This window comes from Dermacentor silvarum, unplaced genomic scaffold, assembly GCF_013339745.2.
Source record: "Dermacentor silvarum isolate Dsil-2018 unplaced genomic scaffold, BIME_Dsil_1.4 Seq640, whole genome shotgun sequence".
NCBI classification, from domain to species: domain Eukaryota; kingdom Metazoa; phylum Arthropoda; class Arachnida; order Ixodida; family Ixodidae; genus Dermacentor; species Dermacentor silvarum.
Window position 1 is genome coordinate 52,241 of NW_023606559.1, and position 22,233 is coordinate 74,473.

Consider the following 22,233-nt stretch of genomic DNA (forward strand, 5'->3'; position numbering starts at 1 on the left):
TAGTCACATTAGGAACTTTCTTTTTCTATGCAACACAGCTTCTATTTTTTTTTTTTTTTTGTATTTATAGTCGAAGTCACCGCGAGTTGTCGTTGAAACGTATATACGAATAGTTTTTTCCCGCGTTCCAGCTTCTTTCGCGCCTGTAAGATTAATTACGCTTTCTAGAATATCAGAATTTGAGTCGGGTGTGGCTTAGAATGTCATCCACCATTTCACAAAGCGTGCACTAATTTCAAGGTTTTACGCAAGTTTAATAGGCGTTTACTTTGACTAAAAAATGGTAATTCAGAATTCCGACTTATAACTTTCGTATCTATAGCTCAGAAGTAATCCGATTAATTTCAGATGCTCGTGAAAGGAGTGTCAAATACGCCGATGCGTCGTCGTGCGAGTCTCACTCTCTCTCTCTCTCTCTCTCTTGCGTGTAGCGCGTTATAGCGCACATATCGCTTATTGGACAATGTGTATACAGTTCACTGTACTGTTGACATCCTCGCCCGCTATCGACCCCTCCATTTCCCTGTATTTCCCATTTCTCCTTACCCCAGTGTGCAGTAGCGGGGTGAAGACGCGCTCTTCCGGCCAACCTCTTCTACTTTCCACTTAAACCTCATCTCTTTCTCTCTCTCTCAGACACACATACACACACACATCAGTATACAATCCAAAAACTTTTGCCTCTTTTTCTCCTTCTGCCTCTCCAAATACGGTACAGATCCATGTAGATTTACCGCATAATAGGGCGCGTTCTGTACTCCTGCCCCAACTTGTTTTTCTTTGTCTTTTTTGACACAGTTGCTCATGTGACGCATGGAAGGTACTGCGTGGGAATTGTGTGCCATGCCATAATGAAACCGATAAGTACTTTGGCCGGCCCGCAGCAGCGCACCGCGCCCCGAACATGGCGACTGCGTCCCAAGGCAGGCGAGTCTGCAGGAAAAGCCCGCGTGCCGCGATGAGTCAGGCCATCAGGCGAGGCTTGCACAGGCCGGAGTGAGCGGAGGTAGGGAAGGGGACGCGTCTGGGACCGGCGGCGCCGGAATCAATCCGCGGGGGCGGGTTGAGCGGCCTTTGAGGCCGCACGGCGGCACACCCGAGTGATCCGTGGCCGACTCGCTCAATGGGTGTCGTCACTCGCTTTTACTGCGCGTGACTGCAATAAGCGCAGCGTGATCCGCTGCAACGAAACACGGCGCGCCGCGGGTGAGCGCCTGTGTAAAGTAAACATTGTCATTCCGCTAGAAAGACGGCGGCCGCAAGCGAGCATCGACAAAAACCATTCAAATAGAGACAGTAGTCACGCGACCAGCTGTCCCTTATCGCATGAATATTTTCAAGTCCGTGATTTTGCCTAGCGCAGGTCTCGCGTACCTTTTTCCGGTCACCGTTATGCGCGATGTAATATACGCTGCTGTTCCACACTACACTCGCGAAGGAAGTGTTGAAAATTGCATACATGCATTTCTGAAATCTGCCGAGCTAGATGTGATCGCGTAAACAAGATCCCAGGCAACATCGAACAGCGGTAACAATATATTGACCAGACAACACTTACCGCTGGCACTCGTGCCTGGTTCAGATGCGAGCGGCAAGAACACATCGGTCGAGTCTTTCGTTCATTCCTGGCTAAACAAGCGCGGAGTGCGAATGACGCTGACATTGTTCGCCATTAGAACCGTCCTCGTACGTCGACGCGCTTTTAGCGGCTGCTGTCTTATCTACGCAGCGAAAAAAGAATAGATTACGAGACAATTAAATGGTGCAAATAACGCAGTCCAAGCGCCCATCCGACGAGGCACAACCGGCCGCGCTTTCAATTCCCCACTTAAGTACATTCAACGATGCTCTTGCGAATTTCAGAAACAGAGAAAGCCCGCGCCCGTATAAGAAGATGTTAGGATCGAACCTGATTTATATATGAATCGATCGCCTCATGCACTCCCCGGCCAAAGCGCCCGACATATCGGCAAGGGTCTAAAACTCAACACTATACTGCATGTTGTCGGCCATATATACATGTAATATATAGCCTCCGCGGGGTCGCACGTGTTGTTCAGGAGGCAAGTGACGTAATAATTAAGGTATGAAAACAGCAGGTGGGCTGCACACTGTGGCACACCCCACCCCGGCTTCCTTTAATACCTTAATACATCGAAGCAAAAAAAAAAAAGCGAAATAATAGTCATTAGGGGTACCAAAATGAACTTTCGTATAGGTTGAAGTTTGACACACGGGATTATCCTGCCCAGAGCGAGCATGCAAGCAGACCCTTCTTCAGTTCACTAGCGCGGAGCCTTCGTATTTCTCGGATGATATGGTAATTCTCACAAAAAGAAAAAAAAAAGAAGGAAAGATAGAAAAACATATCCTGCTTATTCATTCAGGAAAATGAACCAAAAGCATGCACGCTAAGATTTCTTACATAATGCGAGCAAATTCAAGACTCAGAAAAATAAATAAAGAGCCGGACTTGTGTACTTTCTTGATATAATTACTATATTGTAAGTGGGCGTAAATATAAATCCTTGAATTTACAGAGTGCGTTAAAGCTTCAAAAAGGTCGAGGCAGAGCTGATTACAGACGAGGTAATGAATTAGCCAGTTTCATACCCCCCCCCCCCCTTTTCTTTACATGGTGGTGTTCTTTCTGCAGCACTTCGTCCGCTCCGTTAATAAGCATTTATTCTTTTTTCGAATCGTTTCGTTATAAACGCAAGGTCACTGCTTCAGCTGCACACCGATGCCGGGTGGCACGAGCCTAATTGCCTCATTATGCGGCAACGAGCAAGGACCCGGCACGCATGCGAACGAGAGTTTTGCCATCACTGCTTTTTAGATGCTGAGCGCAGAGCCGTTCTTTCAGAGAAATATTCGCCCGTTTAGCCTTCACTCGGAGACGCTTGCGAGCTCGTGACTAGCTATTGTTAACCGTGTAAACGGCGCTCACGATTCTGATTCGATGCAGAAAGCCCAAGCAACGCGCCTTCTCCTCTCCTGTACAAAGGTTCCTCTTATGGAGAGTTGGGGGCGGCACTCGCATATATTGTACAACAATTGTACTATATATGTTTGTAACGGAGACAGGGTCTGAAGGTGGAGCTAAGAAACGTATAGAGAGTGAGCCGAAAAGTGCAAGAGATTGACGCTTCCGCACTGCCCACCGCGGTCGGCAGTGCGGGAGCGTCAATACACCCAAGGCTCGGTGACGCTTGCGGGCGATGACACACACGGGCGCTTCAAGCAGTAGTTCGCCCCAAGTTTTCTAAGCGACATCTTTAATTAAGACCTCACGCGTTCCTGCGACAGGGATATGTGGCATTAAGCGCAGCTACAAGTAAGTATGAGGAGACCTCGCGATTGTAAAACCTGCAGTGCTCGTATATACGAATTGTTGGAGCGCGCTCGCGCACTATTTCCACGAATAATCGAAGCGCTATATAGCTAGTTCGTTGGCGGTATTATACGATATGCCGAAACAATGTCTGTATACGGTCCGTCTCAAGTATAACTGAAGCTGCTCAGCCGTCGCTTCTTTTTTCTCTCTCAGTGCGAATGATCTCGTGGCACGCGCCGTCCTAAAACGAAGCGACGCACCAGAGGAGTCGCCTAGCTGCATTTGCGGATGCCCCGACGCTACACCGTGGAGCGCTTGGATGGCTTGCCACGTCAGCGCCGCCGCAGTGCCCCCATATGACTCACTCAATCACATAAGCAAGCGTCGCGCGCTCGACATCGTCACCATGAGAGCTGTCTGTTTCCCTTGCGTTGGCACACCTGTCCCTCAATCAATTTCAATATTCGCGTACACGGCGCAATGTGCGTGCTCGTGCGCGTGCAACAGAGACGGACAGAACGAGCGAGATCGAAGCAGCGCTATATAGGGGCGCGATTATGCTATACATACAAATCGGAAAGTCAGTGTGGCGCCATGATTCAAGCTCGTCTGTCTCCATTTCAGCGTTCCGTGCCGGCCGCCTCTTCATCACCGCCCGGGCCGGATGGCCCGTGTATATGTCCCCGCTTCTCTCTCATCAGCGAGGCCAGATGATGCGGCGCTCCACTTGGCTGCCGAGCGGACGACCTGGTTGCGCAGCCCCATCCCGCCACGCGTCCTCCTTTGTTTTCGTCGTTCCGCGCCGCGGCCCAGCGCAGATGTAATTTCAAGGAGGTGAAAAATAGGCGGTGATCAATATCGTCCCCGCGCGCTGCCCGCGGCATCTCGTCCCCAAGTGGGCCGCCGCTCTCCTCCGCCGGCCTGGAGGCGGCCGCACGTTGCTCGACCGCCACTGGGCACTTGTGGCTGTTGCACCCTGCTCGCCTGCCTGGCGAGCGCTGGTGGCGACAGTGCTACTGGGAAGCGAGCGACTGCGGTACACTGTGGCGTATACGTCGCGCTTTGCACCGTATACAGGCGTCAAAACTACGTATGAGGACCGTGGAAGTAAAATAAAAAGAAACTCTGACAGAGTTGGCCCATTCAGCCTGAAATTTAGAGGTATCGCGACTACGAGGTGGCGACTCCTTTACCCAAGGAGCCTTTGTGCTGCACTGATTACAAATATATAATAAGTGACAATATCACTCCATATCGCAGTTGTAGTCTGCGTGCGTAACATAGTCCTCAGGGCCTTAATTCGAGGAACTGTATCGAGGTCCAGGTATGGCCAACGCTAATAATGCTTGTAAGGCACACAGCGCCTGCGCCGTGGTTTTCTTTTAGTCCTGTCTTTTGGTGCTGCGTGACAGCAATAGAGAAAGAAAAAAAATCAGTGGCGATTTAGCGGCAAATGCGCGAGAAGAGATATGCGCGAAACACACACACACACACACACACACACACACCACACAACACACACACACACACACCACCACACACAAGTATATATATATATATATATATATTATATATATATTGTTACGGTTTATTCTGTTAAGAGAGGGTTTATTGGGACACGACGTAACCGACGGTCTTGTGCGCCAGCCTAGGTTCCGTGATCCCTTGGCAAACGTCCTCTTCCACACCTCTTATCTGTGTCCCACTACAGCTCATGGCAGATACCCGAATCACACAAGACTTTCACGCTTGTAACACATCCCCCCGCGCAGACGAAGCCCACCCGGCAGGTCAAACAGCATCTCGAGAGGTAAAGGGCTTCAAGCGGGCAACATGAGTCACTTCAGTCTTTGAAGAGCGTCGACCATTTGAATGGAGGAGCGCTATACGGTAATTCAATTCGCTTATACGGTCTAGAACAATATAAGGTACAACATAGAGGGCCAGTAGTTTTTCGCACAATCCACGTTTTCTGGTTGGCGTCCATAGACACACTAAGTCACATGGATTATATGTGACGTGTCAGCGTAACTATAATATATATATATATATATATATATATATATATATATATATATATATACGTAACTCGGCCACGTGACCGACTTCCCACACTTCACATACACTTTTTTTTCCACTTTGACGTTCCTAATGGTAACGCATTAAAAAAAAAAATTCTCTCCAGTTACCGCACAGGCATGGTGTTGCCACCGCGGTTGCTCTTGGAGACTCGAGACTTTCTGGCCTATAAATCCATCATGGTATTTTGCGGCTGACTGCGAGGTCGCGGTTTCGATTCTCAATCGCGGCAGTGGCATCTCCGATGGGGGTGGAATGTGTTGCGTCCCGAATCGGCCGCATTCTTTGATTGTTTCCCATCGAGGCAGGCCCTATCATGAGCGTCGCCGAGACGGCGACAGTGCCAGACACCGACGAGACAGGCAAACAAGCGCCCCAACTAGGCAGTGCGCATTCTTTAGGTGCTTCCCACGATGCCACCACCTTCATCAGCCGCCGCCTACTTGTCGACGCGGCGCGACACCAGCTGGGACGCGATGACAAAGAAGCTCACGAAGCTTGCCCCCCTTCGTTAGACGCGGGGATTAGTGCAAAGGCCATTCTCCTGACCCGGGCAAGCTGACCGTCGGAGGGCAAGAAACAGGTCACCGACTTTCGTAGAGGGAGTGTCAACCCCCTGTTTCCGGATTGCCTCGTCCTTGCTTCGAATGTGCAACATTGGAGGCGGAGTTCAGCGAACAAGACGGCCCGTCTGATTGGCCGCATCAAGGTCATCTGATTCCCTAGTCGGGTCAACTAGGGAAGACCGATGTTTTATAAGGGGACACATTGCGTGCAGTGGTGTGTCCTGACGTGTTCCGATATGAACTCAGACATAGTGAGCTGAATTTCAAAGTGCTCTCCCATGGAGTGGGCTTCCATATTTGGAGCCACTGTAAATATTGTAGAATAAACCCTTTTTTCTATCGCTCTTACTCCCGGACGTACTCATCCCTTTGGCTGAAGAATCACCGGCCTAAACGCTACCCGATATCCCAACGAACTGGCAGCAGCGGCGGAATAATCTCCGACCCGCAACAACGGATGGCAGCGCTGAGATGAAACGCCAACCCGTTCATAACAAACTGGTGGCAGCGGTGGGATGGACGCTGCAGCCGACGCCAGTCACCAACAACTGATTCACGAGCGACAGGATGACAGCGGCAAGATGGAACCTGCAGCCAACGCCAATCGCCAACTGGTTCGCGAGCGGCTGGATGAATGCAGCGCAGCATGACTGCACGGTACAGGGTGAGTGCCTGGCTTTGCGCTTGAGTCATCGGATCTTTTAGCCTAGACTTTCTAAAAACCGATGAAGCGTGTACAACTGCCCATTTGATACTGTGGCTGTTGCGCATCAGCAGAAAGAGCTTTCAGCATAGATCTGAACCAGCTACTAAAGTCAGACCTCATTCTTGTGTGGGAGTAATTTTAAAGTGGAGAACTACCGTAATTCTTATCATTTAAAGGCGGCCCAGGGTTTACGTCTCCTTTCAATTGATTCGGTGCGGTGGAGCAGTACTTGGGGACTTGGTGCTACTTCTGTGCATAGGCGTTTGGTTTATGCTATATTTTCCAGGCTTCAAATTCTCTTGGGAAAACAGAATTAACCACTGGTAGTTGTTTTTTTTACTTGCATTGCAATTTGTGCGGGTTTCGCAGCAAGTATTGTGGAATAGCTGAGCCAAAGCCTAAAGTAGTGACCATGGACCTCATGAGTTTGACGAGAGCTAGCTTGTTGCGGTTGTGTGAAGAGCTCGATGTAGAGGTAGAGGATGATAAATCGGAAGCCGAAATTAGAGCCATTTTAGAAAGCAACAGTGATGATGAATACTTTGAATATTTCGGCAACTCCATTCTAAAAGAACAGGAACAGGAAGCAATTGAGCATGAGCAGGAATTGAAAAGACAGGAATGGATTAGGCAACAACACCAAGAGATAGAAGCTCTCAGTCAGGAGGTTGAAAGATTGGAACAGGGTTTTGAAGTGCAGGAACAGAAATGTCAGGCACCCGTAAAGTAGAGCACGGAAAGTGCAAACAAGTAGCACGCACGGTTATACCGATGGTAGAAAGCAAGGCTGATGCCCGTGAGCCTTATGGTACGTTCACAGGTGTGGACAGATCCGTAGACCGTGGCGTAGCTGTTGAGGAGACCGTTAATGGCGACCGTATTGAGCGCGACGAGATACTGTGCCAATGGAATACTAGAGAAGCAGCTAGGCCAGCTGTGGACGATTTGGCACAGTTATCCAGGGAGTACGTCGCGAAGGTAGCTCTTGCAGAAGCCCGAAGTGGCCCCGAGTCGTCAGACAAGAGCACCTGTGCAGAGTCCAATCGGTCAGGAAAGTGCTCGAAAGCACAATGTAGGCAGGGCAGTGCAGTTATGGACAGCTCCCATTTATACGAGCTAGTTTGTGCAAATGAAAATAGCTGTATTGTCCCTGAGTGTTTGAAGCTCTCCGCCAGTCGAGATTGCATTGAAAGGAATGATTTACCCGCAAATCATTCAGACTGTGCGGTTGAGATAGAAATAGTGACCGATGAAATAAGTGCCGGTCAGCACGAGATTCAAGCGGAAGGCTTGAGAATGAGTACTAGTAAACGTGCTCGGATGAAACGGCGTCGCAAGGTCAGGAATGGCAGACAGGGCAACGCGGCCGAATAAAGGCGCTAAACCCAGTGGGGAGCGCAGTCAAAGAGTTCGAACGGCGCGTTTGTTCCTTGGAATGTTTGCAGATAGGGCGCGTCCGAACCGCCGGACGAGAAAGAAAGAAAGGGCCGTACGGCGCGAATGTTGACAAAAGCGAAGGTGGCGCGAAGGGGGCAATTATGTTCCCCTCGTTCGGTTCTTTTCGAAGTGTGTTAGGCATGACACTGGAGAGCGAACCGGTACGGCGACGCGAATCGGTCACGCGCGGCAGCGGAATCGTCGCACGGCGCTCAGAAGGCATGATGCCTGCTTGTGCAGTGTCGAGGGTGGGCAGTGAGGAGATAACCTACGTGCCCTTTGTACACCCTCGTTACACGAAGAGCCCTCAGACCGCGCCCCGCGAGTACGGCTTAAAGATTTGGCGCAACCGTAAGCTACTCGGAACAAAAAGCGGCAATACCGGGTTTGTGGAACATCATTTTGTTTGTTTCTCTTTCTTTAAATTTAGTGTTGCTAAATGTTTTGAGATCTCCGAACTAGATTTCTATTGCATGTTTTGAGCTTTGTTTAAATTGTTTGTTTTATAAGCTCATCGATACTCTGAAAGAGATGGTTCTCGCGCGTTTAAAATTTTGAAACTTTTTTCGCGTGTTCTTTTTTAAGCCGACAGTCTTCTTTATTTGTGTGTGTGAGCTACGCTTGCAGCGTCAGGTCCAGTCTATTGGTTTAAAGCCTGTAGTGCGCGCTTGATTATCAATAACTATTTAGAAATGTCGCGAGTCTTGTAGTGTTAGCGTGTAATTACGCAAGATTTTTTCTTCTTTGTTTCTTTAGTGTATGTCCTATATGGACAAGAGGAGGAAATTGTTAGTGCGTGATTCGCACGTATTACATCTGAGTTTGTCCGCAAAGTTAAAGCGACTCTGACAGTACATCCATGATGCAAATGTGGCTCGCAATGGCACTGTAGTATGTGCGATAACAGCGGATGTAAAACTGTTCATCGCGTTTGTGCTGCGTATGATATTCATTTATCAGTCTTTAGAGCATTTTCGAATATTCACCTTTGCTCTCTGCAGTACGACGATCTCGTTTTGGAGAAGTTCATGAGAGCTCGCTTTGGCGGCACAAAATTTTGGGTCCCAAATTATTGGGTCAGCGAAGCCTGGTGGATTTAACGGATTTCGGGCGCTTGAGCGCTGTGTGATGCTTTGTCACCAGGACTGCTCTTCTCGTCAGAGGCTGCGAGAAAATTGTGAATCCTGGTCTAATCTTAATATTGTGGTCTTCAGCGAAGTTTAGTGATTTGATGGCTGCTTTGGTGCTATTATTAGATAAGGACAGGTGCTTGATTGTTTGCTAGACCCGATGGCTCTCAGCGCGAGCAGGGCGCTTTCCTGTGCCCTGTGGTTCGTGTGTGTGCTTGTGTATTCCAGGAGAAGGCCACAACGAGGTTAATGCTGGGACCTCATGCTCGAGTGTGTCATCGGCCATCATTTCAAGAAGAAACCCCGAGCTCTCGACCGACCACCGACGCTTCGGGCAACCTGACAGCTGGTCACCCTCAGGTCGGATCTTCCGGCGGGGGAGTAGTCTGTTGCGTCCCGATCGGCCGGGCGCATTCTTTGATTGTTTCCCCGAGGCAGGCCCTATCATGAGCGTCGCCGAGACGGCGACAGTGCCAGACACCGACGAGACAGGCAAACAAGCGCCCCAACTAGGCAGTGCGCATTCTTTAGGTGCTTCCCACGATGCCACCACCTTCATCAGCCGCCGCCTACTTGTCGACGCGGCGCGACACCAGCTGGGACGCGATGACAAAGAAGCTCACGAAGCTTGCCCCCCTTCGTTAGACGCGGGATTAGTGCAAAGGCCATTCTGACCCGGCAAGCTGACCGTCGGAGGGCAAAAACAGGTCACCGACTTTCGTAGAGGGAGTGTCAACCCCCTGTTTCCGGATTGCCTCGTCCTTGCTTCGAATGTGCAACATTGGAGGCGGAGTTCAGCGAACAAGACGGCCCGTCTGATTGGCCGCATCAAGGTCATCTGATTCCCTAGTCGGGTCAACTAGGGAAGACCGATGTTTTATAAGGGGACACATTGCGTGCAGTGGTGTGTCCTGACGTGTTCCGATATGAACTCAGACATGTAGTGAGCTGAATTTCAAAGTGCTCTCCCATGGAGTGGGCTTCCATATTTGGAGCCACTGTAAATATTGTAGAATAAACCCTTTTTTCTATCGCTCTTACTCCCGGACGTACTCATCCCTTTGGCTGAAGAATCACCGGCCTAAACGCTACCCGATATCCCAACGAACTGGCAGCAGCGGCGGAATAATCTCCGACCCGCAACAACGGATGGCAGCGCTGAGATGAAACGCCAACCCGTTCATAACAAATGCAAGAACGGTCTCGCAGCTGTAGATTTTGATGTACGTCAAAGAACCCCAGGAAGTCAAAGTTAATCCGGTGACCTCTACTTAAACATCTCTCAGGTTCCGTGTTGATTTGGTAAGTTACTTAAACAGCATTTGAATAATTATGGAAGGTCCGCACACCACGTTGTTTTATTTGTGCAAACGAAAGGTAAGAAGCTTACACCCCCCCCCATCCCAACGCACACACGCACTTTTTTTTTTTCTGTGATTCGTTTCTGTGTTGTTTCTTTTTTCTGGGGAAGGGGGTACCCATGCATTGACGCTGGCATACATAGATACATAAGAATATTTTGAGTTGTGGTCTGGCAAACACTATCTATCAATTCGTGAATTCCTGGCAATAAAGATAACCGGCGAAAACAATTCACGTGAACGTTTGTTATGACCAACTAATATTAATCTCACTCATCTCTTCAAAAGTCAAATTACGTGGTTTGACTTTCCAAAGCTACGCACACGGGAGACGTTATGAGAGACGCTGTTATCACCTGGCGCGCGGACAAGCGTTTCTGCATTGCGTCACCATCGGAATGTTGCTGCCGCAATCGAACGACTGGCTTCATGCGCAGAACGACATATATAGTATACACCCGAGCCAACGCACCGGGTTCTTTTCCAGGGTTACCAAAATTGCGTAAATTTAAACGGTACGCGAGTGTTCCAAGAGGAGCATTGCCCGCTCGGCGTTCCTCGTTGTCATGGTGAACCCCGCACACAATTAATCGTGTGGGCGCTGTCAACGCGCTCATGCACGGACGCAATATACATGCAAAAACGCACGCACACGCGCGCAGCACAAATTTCCAGCCTGCCTTAACTTTTACCAAAATAGTTCCCCCGGCAAAGTGGGCAAGAAAGCCATCGTTAGATAAGGATTATCGTTCATTGGTTTGTGGCTGCACCGGTGGTGTACTAAAGAAGGAGTTTCCAGTTATCTGGCAAAGCGACGCGGTAATCAAGCATTGGTGTACGAACTGCTATATAGTTCAACGAGCAAGTGACAACTGAACGCATTCCGCTTCACTATACAAATAAAGTGCAATGTCATTCGCTATTTTAACACCACAATCAAAGCGGTGATGTCGTCTCACGTCCACCTATATTCCACGTCCATGTTTAGTTTTCAGGTATAACACGCAGCGGAGTGACATCGAAAAAAAGTAAGGAACGGGAAAAACAAGAGAAGCGCTTTTCTTTTTCCTTTATTTATTTATTTTATTTCTTCCTTCCTTTTTTTTTTTCTTTCACTGCACTGTATTTCTCTAAAGCAGCGTGCAGTGCTCGCTTCTATAAATCGCAGATAAGCCGGAGTTCATTTCCTCCAGGAAACAGTCACCTGAATCAGGATGCACAGCTGGGCGAGTTGATGATAAATCACCTGAAGGTGTCAGCCTTCGGTAGACAACAGAAATTATACGCACGAGCCGCAACTATAAATGCTCATAGGCATGAAGCATCGTCTCGGGCTGGTTCATAGCGTCTCGTAGCGTCGTAATAAAGAACAATTCGTAAGCAGACTGGCACCTGATTGTTGTGCCAGCAAATCCGTATTGAATTTCTATTGCGTACACTTGTAAACACTGCAGTAGGAGGAGCCACGTTGGCCCCGCGTAGATAGTATAGGCAGTTGCTATCGGAGCAGCGCAGCAGATCTGAGAACACGCGATTCTAATTAATATTATTATTATTATTATTATTATTATTATTATTATTATTATTATTATTATTATTATTATTATTATTTTATCTTAGACGCCAAGCGGGTAAGCAGCAAAGTGCAAAATGAACTCTTGGAAAGGTAGAAGGAAGAGAAAGATTACGCCGCGTCTCGGATCAACGCCACCGTTCCGGGATGCCTGTATGTCGCGGTTGAGGGGCGTGGGAGATGTATACTCGCTGGTCCCTGGAAGCCCCGGAGTACGGAAATTGAGGGCCGTGTGTACACACATATATACTTCCCGGGTACGTACTTTCGCACCTAAAATATTCAGGAAAACAACGTTGAGGTCTGCTAGGTGTGGCATCCCTCGACTGTACCGCAAGCGTTGCCTCGTTGCAATCCCCAAGTGCTGAATACTTCGATCTCGATGCCTCGCAAGTTTCACCGTTTGGTGTAGTTTTATTTGCGTCAGAATTCCGGAAATCAGTTCGTTCCTTTACTCTGCAACGAACCGTGCATCATCAGATGCCGCAGACGGGTCTGCAACCTTCATCGTGGCCCTCCACTCATCAGTGGCGTCGGATGTAGGGGTGGGCATCGAGGTGTGTAGCTTTGGAATGACTGTCGCTACACTTTGGAATGACTGTCACTGCGGATGGCGAAGCCTTCGTTGATCTACCATTTGCCGGTGCGGGGAAGACAAAAAAAAAAAAAGCAAAACAAAACAAGTGGGGCTGTAATTATCGGACGAATATTTTCCCCTCCGTATATGAATCCTACATAAAGTGTCCTAACGCAACTTGCCCTAAAGTTGCGCAGTTTGCCGCGATATCTCAGTGGAGAAAACGGTAGACTGAATTATCTAACGTTATTCCTGGAATATCTTTGCACGGAATTAAGCGGTATTGCCAAAAGAGAAGCGCTTCCAGGAGTTTCGAGATTTCGAGTGCAGCCGCTTTCATCGTCGGACGAGTTCTTCCGACTAACTTCGCTTCGCAGCCGATGAAAAGTGACGTCCAGCGCCGCCCGGCCATGTGCTGCAGTGCGCGCACCTCGAAGCGTGAAAAACCATTGCGCCGTCGCCCGAGTGTAGTGCAACCCGCGCAACGCGTGCGTGCAGCAGCGGCGGCGGCGGGGACACAGGGGCCACCGCTCCCCCGGCGGTGGCGGCGGAGGGGGACGCGGTGGACGCCGGAAAGGCCGTTGCCCTCCGCCGCCGCGGCAGACCGCTTTTGCGCGCACTGTGGCGAGCCGGCGTTATTTCGGGAGAAACTCACGCGAGTAGACCGAGTTGATGCAGCGCCGGCTGCCGCCGCACCGGTTCTGCCTTCTCCGGTTTTCGGCGCCGCCCATTTCGGCCAACCGGCCGGCCGCGCGCTCGTCAAGCCCGCGACAGGCCCGTGATCGGATCCCGGTTCACCCGCCGGACACGTGAGCCTTCCAGGGCCAGATCGCATGCACCGGCCGCTAGGGCCAGGCGTAGGTCACCGAGGAAGACAAAGAAAGAAAAAAATAGCAAGACAACGAAAGCTGGCACGGTCTGCCGACGAGAGACGTGACGACATGCACAGCGCGTGCCGGAGCTTTCCGCTTCCGGATGGGAGCGGAAAGCGAGCTTTTATCGAATTACAAACTACGCTAAGCTCATGAATGTCCAGCGCCAATAAGAATAATGCGCGCAGTAGTGAGTTTTCCACAAAGCACATACCTTTGTGGCAAGGCTCGAAGGTCGGTGCGCGTCTAATAAAAACCGCACTGCTTTTTAAAACCGGCTCATGAATTGCCATAGCTGTACAAACATATCCGGACATCCAACGTATGACGGTGAAAACACACTAGATCGCGATCGTGACGAGATATCTCTCGCTGTGTGCGTGGGCGTGCGTGCGTGCGAGGGGGGTCGGCATGATTCTTCATTCACGTGAGGGGTGCAGGAGGGTTGATATGGGGGGTATGCGATATCAACTTCCAGAATATTGTTACAATCGATGAAACGTTTGATTCGGGTGTCCACGAATAGCCCGTCAGAAAGTTCATACCCACCTCAAGAAAAATGAACGGCGCACTTCATAACGCAGACGAGCAAATTGACAACGCGCAAACGTTCTCGCAGAAGGTTGGTGTTTCTTGCTTAGCAAAGGCACCAAGAGATCGATATTCTGACCACCGTGAGTGACATGTAAAGTGACACGTAAAGGCATCAAACTGCAAAAGCCCCATTTTCACTTTTATTCTCACAACTTCGCTTGCGTCGCTTAACATTCTTTTCTTTATTTGTTGGAATTGACGGCCTGTTTTGTCTGAAAGAAAATACAGACAGTGCTTTTAAATTGCGTGGTTTAATTTAGTCCCTCGCTTCCTTTCAAGCATAGTGAAGAACAAAAACGATTTTACTATTTTGACCCGCTGTCCGAAACTTCACATCAGCGCTACTAGATATTCTAGAATCTTGTTCTAGGTTCTATTATGTTGCTCCTTCCTGGTTGAGCCCTTCGTATAAGAGCTAGAGTTTTTGCGAAAAGAACTGCGCGTATCGAAACTCGAGCGTTTCGCGTATAATAGCCAGGCTCAGCACTACTATTGGAGGTGGCCGGGAAGTGCGCGATGGAGAACAGGAGTAAACAGCGAGGACTCGTTCGCGCCCGCTGCCCTATATATGTCGGTCCCTCACAGAACGAGCGCTCGGACACAGCGCATTCCATCAGGGTCACGAGAGCCTATAGCAATGGTAACGCGATGTCGTCAGGCGACACAGGTGTGCGTCTACGTCGCTTTGTGTTTCGTCGGCGTTCCGCGTAATTGACGTATTCCCTCGACGACTATCGGAGCAACAGAGCATGCACGGCATAGAGGACTCGTTGCTACATGCTGCGCGATTGTGGTAGTTCCTCGCGACCAAGGGCCGTGTTCTGAAACGTTCGCCTAGACGAAATCACGCCTAGGCGAAATCAGCGTGCGCGCTGATTGGCTGGTTGAACAAAATTGAATGACGTCGGGCTCAACCACCCAATCAGCTCATCCAATTTTGCTAAAAGAGCCAATCAGCGCACGCCTGAAAGCGAAAAAAGAAATTTCGCCTAGGCGAACGTTTCAGAGTATACGGCCCCAAGCGTGCAAAATAGGGTTGGGCATCGATTAAACAATTTAACCCAATAAATCGAAACCTTTTATTCGATTAATTAACTTATGAATTGGATTTGGGGATTTACGAATGTATGATTATGATGTCCACCACCTCTCTCTCCCCCCAAGAAAAATAATTGGTTGGTTGTGTACGTATCGAATACTTCGAAAGGAAAAAAAAAAACAAATATCGTCCTACAAATACGCAGTTGCCTTTAATGTCACATGGACATATCGAGCCTATCAAACACACTCAAACGGAATCATAAGTCAAGCTGCTGAGGCAAAGGAGCTTGTTAACGTTCTGTGGTAGTATACGTACCACCACGGCACTTGCGAGCATCCCTATAGCTTGTCGCAGGCCCTTTGTTTAACACCTTCGTCATTAAGGGAGTGCTGCAGGAGACTGAATTTTCTCTCCGCCGGCTCGAAGTACAGCGCGTATGCGTGGTGTTTATCCAGCCACGATATATCTTATAGACGGGACAGTGAAGCTCCATCTGTCGCTCCCTTGCTTGCTATTGAGCAAGAGAAGCGGGAACGTTGATGCCGAGTTTGCCTGATATCGCTCATGTGACTTTAACCGATTTATCGCGATCAAGAAAAAAATATCGCTAGTAAGGCGTTCATCGATTAATGCTTTAATAGCATTAATTCATTGTCTAAAACTTGTTTAACAAAGAAAACCAATGCCGATGTGCCGAAGAACGATAACCATGGGGCCGCACAATGCATGTAAGGATTATTTTCGTCCGATTCTCCTTATTTATAATAATCCGCCCCGCTGATTGGCCTATCTCGGAGACAGTTCGTACCAACCAATGACTAAAGGCAAAAATAATTAAAAATTAAAATTATTGTTACAGAATACGTGCCCAAGGGCGTATAACGTAAAACAGCTCCATTGCGATTTTATTCCAATATTTCGACGTCAAACTCTAAATCCCGACGCAACCATCGGGCGGTGACCCGCACCGTTGTTGTTCATGAAGAGCCCAATCAAACGCTCTCATCGCTTATAGGATGTCACTTTTGTTTCCTTTGAAAGTGAATAGCATTGCCTGCCTTGGCACGCTTTTCTTATCTAATTGGCTGACAAGAGCCGAGGAGCGCGCAGAAGTAGAGAGGGTTTGGGTGGGCCCGAGAGAGAGAGATTATAGTTGGAAAAGGTGAAAGGTTGGGTTAAAGTGCAGCGCGATAACTGTCTCTCAATAGAGGACACCTCACACCGCACAGGGGGATGGGGACTGAAAGATAAGAGAAGGGAAAGAGGTCGCAGGAGCGGAAGCAGCAGCAGCATCATCTATTAGGCGCCGCAGGCGCGTGGGTTTTACGTCTGCACTAGCGCACAGGAAGTGGATAATCGGGTGAGGAGGGCGGTGCCGGCGTCTGGCGCTAGGTCCGCTTCCCCTTGCTTAGTTTGCTCTAGCATTCGAAAATCGCAGCGGCGTACTACGGAAGGTTAAAATGCCGCTAAAACGGATCATCAGCGAAGACGAGCTGGCAGAGCGATGTCCCTCACCCTCCCCACTCGTAACAACGTTATACTTTCACGCAATAAATTCTATTGTAAGCAGAGCTGTTCATTTTCCCCGACAGCTTCGAGTTGCCAGTGTCAGGGCCATCGGCGAGCCATCATTTTTTTTTATTTCTTTTGGAATTGAGCAGTCACCGGCTATTCGAAAAAAGGAAAAAAAGTTTTGTTTGGCATATTAATGTTTTTTTAGTGCGTACACGTCACTTTGACGTGCTGAGTTTTCTCGGTTTCGTGACGTAGCGTGACAGACAGGCGATGCTGGCGCAGCCCGAAATATTTTGACCAATAGCGGAGGGCTAATTGCGAGAGAGGCATACAGAATCGGAAATAATTATTTTTCTTTTGTTTGGCCTAGTCATTCTTCATCAGTGTGTACGTACATATCATACCAGATGTTTGCGGTGGTTCGCGTGACAGACAGGCAAAGTGCGGGGGGCCCGAAAAATTGAAAGAGGGAAAATTTTTTTGACCAATCGTGGAGGGCTAGTGGCAGAAATGGACTAGAAACACATCGGAATAGCCTTGCGTTATAGCGCGCCAAGTTCGCGCGAATGCTGGTGTAAATGCAGCATAAGACGACGAAGCCATCCATAAGCCCTGCGGCTTTTTTCTTTTTTCTTTCTTTCTGTAAGTACTGGACCTCAACTGCCTACTGGCGTGATGGGCGCCCTCTGTTTATCAACGTTGCTAGTGAGTCATCACCTTCATCATCATCATCATCATCATCCCACCATCATTACAGTATAGGCCTCCGTGGTATTTCCCTCTGTGTCGTGATGTTCATCATTAACTCTTGGCTCGACCGCGCCCCCCTCACGCGTACTGCGGCTTCGATCAGCAGAGCTTCTACTGCGTCGGCGCCATGATTGGCATTGAAGTGACATTTTCTCCTTTGCTTCGCTGCCGAATAAGAGTAGGGACGAATATGTTTTTTTTTTTTTTATCTTATATTTTATTTTTTATTTTTTTCGAGTGAGAGCGGGTTCTTCTCCACCATAATCATTCCTATAGCTTCGTAAAAACGTGTTCTACCTTGTACGGCGTGGTACATATTTAGAGAAGAGGCCATATTTTGTGTGCGCGAGTGGTAGTGATGATAAGGTTGGGGGAGGTGCTTGCGCGTATAGAGGGGCCACTAGGTGGTTCAAAAGAGAGCCAATGGCATTTCGGTCCTCTGAGCTTCAAATGAATTATGGAAGCAATACATACAGTACGAATGGCACTATAAAAGTGCGAGAGGCTATACCGAAGGTGTTGATTTGGTGTTCTCTATTTTGGACCAATCACGCTCGGGTGTCAGGACATCTGGGCAGTCCCTCTGGCTCCGTGCTAAGATATGACTATGCTTGTGTCATCAGTAGGGGTGGGCGAATGTTCTAAGTTTCGAATACGAATCCAATATTACACACCAACTATTCCTATTGGTATTCGAAAATGAACTATTCGATATTTTCGAATACTTAAAACTAGCAATATATTTCGCAACTTACGACTGTTAAGTTTTGTTAGTGTTATCCGCTTGCTAAACAAAGTATCACAATTATAAGATATGAAGCAACGACAAAAGTTTTCGAAGCAATGCAGAAACAAAATGGGTAATGCAAGCTGTGTTTTCGGTTTGGCGGCAGAAGCCTACATGACATGACGTGGTTTTTGCTTGTAATGTGTCATTTAATGTATTTGGCAGTCAAGTCATGTCGCACCCAACAAATTACATGTCTCCTGGAAATGTCCCACAAATGTACCGATGGGACATCTTGGATATCCCTATAAGATGTGGACTGAACCAAAACACGTCAATTCAATTCAATTCAAGTTTATTACATACTTAAGAGGTTACATAGTTGTGCATATACAGAAGGAGGTCCAAGGTTTTAATCACCGTTGGCGGAACCTCCTGTGCAAGTATAACAAGCAAAACTACACAGTAAAAAAGCAAGCAAAAGAGAGAACATAAATATTACTAAGGCAAAATACATGTAAGTATCATAACATTCACTGGTAGATGGGATTATTTATAGTTTAAAAATAGAAATTGTTTTAGCTTTTTCTTAAACATTTGCAAACAAGTAACAGATTTTATATGCGTAGGTAAACTATTCCAAAACGTTAGTGAAGAAAAAAGCAAAGTGGATCTACCATAATTAGTACGGATACTAGGCAAGAGCAAGTTACGATGAGTAGCGAAGCGAATAGAATTGGGATTAGAGAGCACATGTTGTGGGAAAATGTCTAAAGTCATAGGAACGTTCGTAGGAACGTTCGTAGGAACGTTTTGGCAACATGGACTTTCCAACAAAAAGTTCCTCCCAGGGAACGCTCAAGATGGTTACTCATTAATTTCTCGGCGCCGGTTGAGTATAATTAACCGCTTCACTGACTGCATCATTTTGACATATAAAAGCACATATGAGCGAAATTTCGCGCACCTACAGCCACTGTGAGCGGTACTCACGTTGCCGGTGCAACAGCATGCAGAGACAGGTAATTGGGGTCACTCTTTATCGCTTCCTGTGCATTTGCAGATGTCACGCAAAATAAAAGCCAAGCGATCTGCTGACTCCTTCAACGTCGCCGCTTGTTCCTGTCTGTCACAGGGCGTATACTATATCATATGCCATGACTGTGTATACTAATATATGTAGTCATCACGTTATACGTCATCTGCAGTGACAGAAACAATTAAATGGCAAGGCTAATGGAATCAGCAGATCGGTTGCGTTTGATGTTCCATGACATCTCCAAATGCACAGGTAGCGATGAACACAGTGACCACAATCGCGTGTGTCTCTACATGCTGTATACCGGCAACATGTGTGTACCGCTCGCAATGGTTGTAGATGCACAAAATTTGGCCCACACGTACATTGCACAATATTGTGTGTTTGTACAGCAAAAAGGCATAATTCGAAGATCTGTTTCACATTAGGCACTTTCTATTTGTAAAAATACATTTGTTAACAGAGCAAAGGTTGTACAGCAAGATCACAATGAACACATCCTTTCGTCGTTATTTCAGTAAGTAGAAAACTTGAAACAATAACTAACCTTGCATGGAAGCAGACACATTCTGTGTGTCTGGCGTTAAATGTTTACAAAAAGAATGCACAGTGTTTACAATAAGAGGAAACTTCAGCTCGAGGGCTCCTATCTAAATATATAAGAAAGAAAAAATAGTTGTTCTCGGCAACCATTGCGCCGCCATTTTTTTTTTTTTTAATTGATTTATTCTGTAGGAAGGCACACGTGTTGTGAACTTCAGATCGGGCCACTCAGCAGTAACACTAGTCGTTATTTTCCATGCTGTTGTTGAAATTATGAAAAGTGAATAAAACACAGCAAAACAAGATGAATGCACCTAAAGCTTCGGTAAGTTTCCACATAGCTTCGTGTAATCTTTCTACAGCACTCACGCTCTAATCACTACTACTTAAGCCAAACTGCTGCGCAGAAAATATGCCATAGCATAAGTACAAATAACTTAAAGTGGTTGTGAACCTTTTAGGCATGGTCAAGCAGTATTTGCATGGAAATCTTAGCAACAAACTTCTCAGCCATGTACTACTGTGCCACCATTCTAAAGGAAGCAGCTCTTGGTCTGGTCGACATTATCAGGTAAGATCGAACTAAACATTTTATATACTTTACCCCATAAAGTCAAATATGTCTTGTCAAAGTCAAACTTGAGTTGGTATCCCAGCCACGGCGGCAGCATTTCGATGGGGGCGAAATGCGAAAACACCCGTGTACTTAGGATTAGGTGCACGTTAAAGAACCCCAGGTGGTCAAAATTATTCCGGAGTCCCCCCACTACGGCGTGCCTCATAATCAGATAGTGGTTTTGGCACGTAAAACACAATAATTTACCTCACACATAGCTGATTTGAGAATGGAAACACGCCGGAGCGAAGTTTCAGTTGTGGATAGCTCAGCAAAGTAATTACTAGTTAATTACAATGCTAATTCATGCTAACACACACACACACAACACCACACACACACACACACACACACGCGCGCACGCACGCACGCACGCACGCACGCACGCACACCACGCACGCACGCACGCACGCACGCACACACACACACACACCACACACACACACACACACACACACACACACACACAACACACACACACACACACACACATTCTAGACAACTGTCTTGACCTCCGTACAAAATACTTAGCCCAAGTACAGCAGTAAGCAATCAGGACCCAAATTACACTGACAATTTCATAACAGATTACGTTCACCACGATGATAATGCTCCACAAGCGGACGTCAGCTAGATCGGCAGGAACTCTGCTTCAAGCGGAAGAGGCACTGATGGCGCAAGGCCAAGGTGGCACGCGTGGCAACCCGTTCCCGTACCGCCGTTGATGGTTATCGGCATGCGAGAGACTCCCGGCCCCACTCGAAACTGACGTTGAAAGCCAGAGGGACTTGGAGCTGCCAATCACGGTCGTCGATCGACACGAACGGAAAGCAGGCCCGATCCAGTTTATGCGTAATCTCTTGTCGTGCGGACGGTTCAACGTGGTTGAATCTCGCAGATCTTCCTGCCAAGAGCCAAATTTTAAAGCAAGGCTTTCCTTGCGACTAGCGTCGACGTGTCACAGTATTCGGCATAGTTTGTGAACGGTGTAGTGCATAAACGTAAATATTGCATGGTATTAAAGTTATGACATGTGCGGTGCATAAACATTGTGTGAGATTACATGCTGCTCAGGGTGGAAATAAAGACACGCATCGCATTTAGCTGTCTATCATTTAATTACCCGCTTCACGAAGACCTTCGCTTTAGATAAAACATCACCACCTGCATCACCTTTTTGTCGTCATTTTGAGTTTGTGACTCTCACGGAGCATAGTTCCATTGGACGAACGGGCAAAAAAAAAAAAAAAAAAAGAAAAAAAAAAAGCTGAGCTCACATTATAAACCAGCTATCGTCCTATATTCCTCTCATCTAGGTGTGGTCAACAGCTGCAGCATATAATTACAGTTGATACAATGGAGATATATATATATATATATATATTTAGAGCACGTCCGGCAAGATTGCTTCACTGTCAGCTTTCTTTCCATATTTATTTACGTACAGTGTGCGTATGTGTGTGTATGCGAGAGGGGTGCGTGTATGCGAGCGCATACATGTTTTTCAGCACGCAAAACACACACAGACACACACACACGCACGCACACAAAGACGAAAAAAAAAACTATAGAGAATCGGGAAAAGCCTTCGTGAGTATGCATTATTCCATACTATCAGCTCAAGTAAGCACGGTGGGTGAGCCACAAAACACACAGAAGCCTCAGGTGAAGGATTCGTTTTCACTGCCATCTCGCGACGAGACGGAACCTGACAAGCGTGCAATGAAGTCCTTTGTGATCGCGAAGAACGTTTGTTCTCACTGTCGCCT